The sequence below is a fragment of the Urocitellus parryii genome, chromosome 2, assembly GCF_045843805.1.
Source record: "Urocitellus parryii isolate mUroPar1 chromosome 2, mUroPar1.hap1, whole genome shotgun sequence".
NCBI classification, from domain to species: Eukaryota; Metazoa; Chordata; class Mammalia; order Rodentia; family Sciuridae; genus Urocitellus; species Urocitellus parryii.
The window spans coordinates 120004982-120010981 of record NC_135532.1 but is presented as its reverse complement, the minus strand read 5'-3'; positions in this window follow the sequence as shown (position 1 = coordinate 120010981).

Here is a 6000-nt window from a genome sequence, read left to right as displayed (position 1 = left end):
AGGATCCTTTGGAGAGGCTTAAGGGCATATGGGATGACATTTGGACATATATTGTACTGGTATAATCAAAATTAATTACTACCAGAATAACAAATTTTTCCTCTTTAGCACTATGAGAATGAGACAAAATTAATCCAAAAGTATTGGGTAAAGATTCCTGAATGTGAGTAATAATTTTATACATTTCTCTAGGAAGTTGTGTTTGGGCATCTGCAATAGTAATTAAATTTAAGTTAGAACTCCCTCTAGTGGCATGAAAAGATTTCTGCAAGGATGTTTTGTTTGAACTGAAAACTTTTGTGTCCTGGGAGTTTGAGGAGCTTGGAAAAATGGATTCCCCCTCCTTTTGTCCTGGGTGGGTAGGTTGTAATTCTTTACACACTACATCACGAAAATGAAACCAAGCTTGCTGCACAAGCACAGGAGCTTGTGGTCCTCATGAAGCTTCTTACCTATATCTGCCCAACCACTTTCTGGATACTTGGAACAATGAGAGTCTATCTCTGCCAGAAAAGCAGTGAGTTCAGTATTACTACAGTATGTCCAGCCTTGCAAAGTAAATTGGAAAGTTCAGCCCAATGATGATGATGTTGGGCATCAGATAGGTAATTTGCCATAGCTTACCAATGGGGATGTGTCAAAGGCTGCTCCAGGCAGTAAGCTACACTTTCCCCTGTTAAAGCATCCAGGATTGTCCCTGTTTGGGCTCACTGGGCCCTAGACTCCATGTGGACCAAGAGGCTATGAAATAGTGTGGGGACTCTCCTTTGCCCCATGTTTTGGCCACCAGTTGCAAAGAAAGCAAAAGGAAACAGAAGCAAAGTGCAGAGGCAAAGCAAAGCTGTTCACTCACCTGCCAGCCTTATTGATATCAGCAGGTCACACAGGTCACTGGCATCAGTAGTACATGCTGTTCATTGTGTCACCAGGCAGGTTACAGAGTTAGCAACATCATGCAGCTTATTCCTGGGTTGCATACTAAGTTGCATACTAAGTTGCATACTAAGTTGTAGCTCTCAAGAAAGTCCATTGTATAAAATTACTGTTGGGTGGACGGGCTCAGGTGCAGTGAGACGTTGTGGTTGTCTAATGAGAGAGTTCCTTTATTCCCAGGAGACGAGTGTCTGAGATCAAGGTGGAGGCTGATACGACTCTAGCACAGAGCCTCCTCATGGAGGGCATTACTCTAGCAGCTAGGCATTGCACATGTATAGTTATCTTACTAGTCCCTGGGAGAAACTGCAGAATATTCCAACTGTGGAAAACAAAATGCCTGTTATTCTTTGAGAGTTTGCTCACCAGAGGAAATTTGTTGTATCGTACATTTCCACAGCCAGAACGCTTACAGGTGGACTCATCTACAGGGAGTATGAAGAAGAGGTATATGAGTGTGACTCACCTGCAGGGGACATGAGGAGAAGGTGTACCTGTGTGGTGGACTCATTACAGGGGGTATAAAAAGGAGATGTACCCATGGGGTTGACTCACCTGCAGGGGCAAGGGGATGAGATGTACCTGTGTGGTTGGCTTACTGCATGGGAACATGAAAAAGAGATGTACCTCTGTGGTAGACTCACCTGCAGGGGAACATGAGAAGGAGATGTCTGTGAGTGATGGACTCCCTTCAGGGGGCATGGGGAGGAGGAATACCTGTGTGTCTGGCTCACCTGCTGTGGGTATGAGTAGGAGGTGTACCTATGTGCTGACTCACCTGCTGTGGGCATGAGCAGGAGGGGTACCTGTATGTTTGACTCACCTGCCGTGGGCATGAGCAGGAGGGGTACCTGTGTGTCTGACTCACCTGCTGTGGGCATGAGCAGGAGGGGTACCTGTGTGTTTGACTCACCTGCTGTGGGCATGAGTGGGAGGAGTACCTTTGTGGTGGACACATCTGCAAGAAACATGAGGAAGAAATATACCTCTCTGATGGAGTCACCTGCAGAATCATGAGGAGGAGATGTACCTCTGTGACAGAGTCACCTGAAGGGACATGCAAAGAAAATGGACTCTGTGATGAGTCACCTGAGGGGACATGAGGAAGAGATGTACCTGTGGGGTGGGCTCAGGGAAACATAAGGAGAAGATGTACCTGAATAGTGAAGTCACTGAAGAGTAACTTGAAGAGATGTACCAGTGTGATGGACTCACCTGCTACAGGCATCAGGAGAAGATGTATATTCTTGTTGGATTCACCTGCATTGGTAACTGAGGAGGGATATGAATCATCTGTAGATGAATTCATAGCTGAAATACTTTCCAGTGCCTTCTACTAACTACAGGGAATTGAACACTGCGCCCTCCCCTCGAGAGAGAAAGATTTCCATGCCTCTTAGAATGAGTGAAGTAATTCCCCTTGGGTGGTAGGTATCATTTCCTTCACACATTTAGGGGTACAATTTCCCTTGTCCTATATCTGGTAAGGGATTAGAGCCATATACACTCCACCTGATTAAGGGAGTTACTCTCTGTACAGTCCATTCTCACTCCAGATTTTTCCAGTTCTACCATCAAGGTATGAACTGGTGAAGATATTTATATGTGAATTTGTTTATGACTATGTGTATGAATGTGTATGTGAATATGAACATGTATATCTGAATATCTATAAATATAAATGTTTATTATGAATACAAATGTATTAATATGCATGTAAATATGCATGTGTACATAAAATATATATATATGTATGTGGGCATAAACATTAATATGAATATATGGATGTGAATATATGAATATAATTGTGTATATAAGTATGAATATGTACTTGAATATTGTATAGATACTAATGTGTACATGTACATGAATATAAAAGTACATTAATATGACGACCATATCCTGTTGATGTTCATGAATGTAAATATGTATATGAATGAGTATGATCATTTGCATACGAATGTGTATATAAATATCACATGTATGCATATGAATATGTGCAGGAATATGTACATGAAAATTAATGTGCATACATATAGATATATATAAGAATATGAACATGAATATTTATGTGAATATAATTGAATATGAATGAGTGTGTGAATATATGTATGAATGCATCTGTGAAGATTTTATATATATACATATATGCCGCGGTCTGGCTGGGCACAAAATAACCGGGAGGTCACGAGCCACTTGTAGGTTCAAACAGGAACTACTTTATTGCCCGAACCCAACGGGAACTCCACCCAAACTCCACCGAAACTCCGAGAGAACTCAAAAGTAGCGGGCACCCGAGGCAGCAGGAGCCGCCCCACTGCCAGACAGCAGAGGTCCACATACACAACTGAATACACAGCTTGCCCCAATCCAGCATCATCCAGTTACAGAAATCAGTCACCATCCCAATAATTATACACAGCTTAATTTAATCACCATCATCCCAATGGTCCGCTGGCATCACCTCCCAACCACTCCTTCTGGCAAAATGCCAGGTGCCATCCCGACTTGGCTGTGGCTCTCAACACATATATATAAAATTAATTACATCCCAGTACCTTCTGCTCAGGTGGTAGTGGATCACAAACCCCTGCACTACAAGAGGTCAGGAGATCTTCACACCTTCTATGCTGTGAGAGGTGTTGGTCACATCGCCTGAGTAGATCCCTATGTCCTTATCCTTTGAGGGGATAGGTCCCCATGTCCTCCACCTGGTGAGTTAGAATCATGTATCCTCATACTGACCGGAGAAAACAATGGTTCCCAGGCTAGTGGCCTCAAAGGGCAAGTATGAACCTTCTGGAAACAGGACAAATCCTTTCTGAATCATCCACATCATTGGCTTCATTAATGAGTATAAATGTGTAGAAATGTGAGTGAGCATGGAGTCTTGGGGTTCTGAATAACAGATGAAGGCATCTCAAAAAGATGAGCCAAGCAGGAAAAGGAGTTAATCACTATATCCTAGATCTGATGAGTTCCCATCTCAGAATACTTCAGTTCAACCCCCAAAGTACTAAACTGGAGAAGACATGTATGATGAACATATATATAAACATATCTTGAATAAGCAGATCTTGGTGCCTTCCACTCAATATGGGGAATGTCTCACCTTGTCCTTCAATCTATTATGGGAGTAGGTCTTCACGTCCTCCCCCTTGAGAGGGAGTAGGTGCCCAAGGGGAGAGTGGGTCCTCATGTCCTTCAGTTAGTGGGTTCACATCCTTAATACCCTGCACCTGGTAAGGTATGTATAGCCATGTCACCATTCCACGTATCTGGTGAGCAGAGTAGAACCCTATATCCTCCACCTGATCAGGGAGATAGTCACTGTACCCTCCATCTGTAGAGCTCCCATTTGAGAACATTCCAATTCAACCCACAATGTATAACACTAAAGAAGAGATGTGTATCAATATGTGTATATTTATCAATACATATGTGACTGTATATGGATATATAATAAATTATTTTGTACATGAATACATGACTATGCAGATGAATATACAAATGAACACGTAGATGTGTATGCAGATGATATGCATATGGTTATGCAAATGAACATGCAAATGATTGTGCAGATGAATGTTATTTGAATTTGCATGTGAATATGAGTGTAAATCTGTGAATATATGAATATGTGTATAAATATGTATTTGCATATACATGTGAATATATGCATATGTGTATAAATATGTATTTGTATAAATGTGTATTTGCATATATATGAATATATGTATGTATGCATGAATATATGTGAATATATTTATATGAATATATATGAATATGTGTATATATATGGATATATATTTAAATGAATATGTATAAATGAGTATAAATGAATATACATAAATAATGTGAATATGTATAAGAACATAGGAATATATATCTATATATAAGAATACTAATATATAATACATATATATTAGTATTATATGAACATGTATAAACATATGCAGTAATATATATGAATATATTTAGTAATATATATTTCAATATGTGTAGAAATACACATATATCTGCAGACCCAGCTACTTCTCTCCAACTACTGGAAAGTTCAGTGAAGTTATTTTAAGAGAAAATGTTAACAATTCCCCAAACTAATACTTACAATAATATTTTTATATAAATAAAGTCCTTTACATCAGCCTCTTATTCTCATGAACAAATTAGCACTCAAAATCCCTTGATTTGCAGGACCACTAAGCACCCTAACAGGAAGCCACGTTCAGGGCTGGCTTCACCAGCAGGTTTCAGGGCCCCACACTGGAGAGCCCCACATGTGGGCTGACATTCCGGTTCCACCCTCATCATTCTTAGTGAAGTTGAGGAAGAGGCCCTATACTTTCATAATGCACTTGGTCCCACTCCTTCATGTAGCCACTCCTTCCAGTGAGTACCTGTTGAGTTTGGTGGGTCTGAGTGAGGACCAGGCTCTCTGGGGTGTCCCTAGAACAAAGCCATCCCAGTTTAGGGGCAGACTTCATAGACCCATCTCACTCCAGTAACCAGAAACCCATCCACAAAGGTCTTCCTAACATTACGTGTCAGCTCTTGACTCCATATTCATCGTGTTATAGGACACATGTGTTTATTCTGGGAAGCAAGGAAGAAAAACGTCAGAGTCTCCCAGTGTAACCTAGCACCTACAAGACACCTTAAATATGCTCCCAGTGAAAATCAAGCAAATGACATATCCAGGAGCTTTGATGTCCACACTATTTAATTATAGCTTTAAAAACATCCAGTCCCCCAGGAGGGAAAAAAAGCTGAAACATACTAGTCATATGTTTAATACAAAATACCAACATGTGAGTTTTTCATATATTGTAATCCAAAAAGAATTGAAAAGGAGGTAGGAAGGGAAGAAAGCCAGAAGGAAGACAGAGAGGGAAGAAAGCATGGAAATCTTTCAGATGCAAAGCTGCCAGCTCTGAACTGGTGTGGATTCAATGCCCATCACAGATTTACTTGATCAACTAGACTGATGGATAAAGTAGCTGAATGTGATCAGCGGGAATGCCTACCACTTCACTAATTGGTAATAGACTTGTTTAATCAACTCAC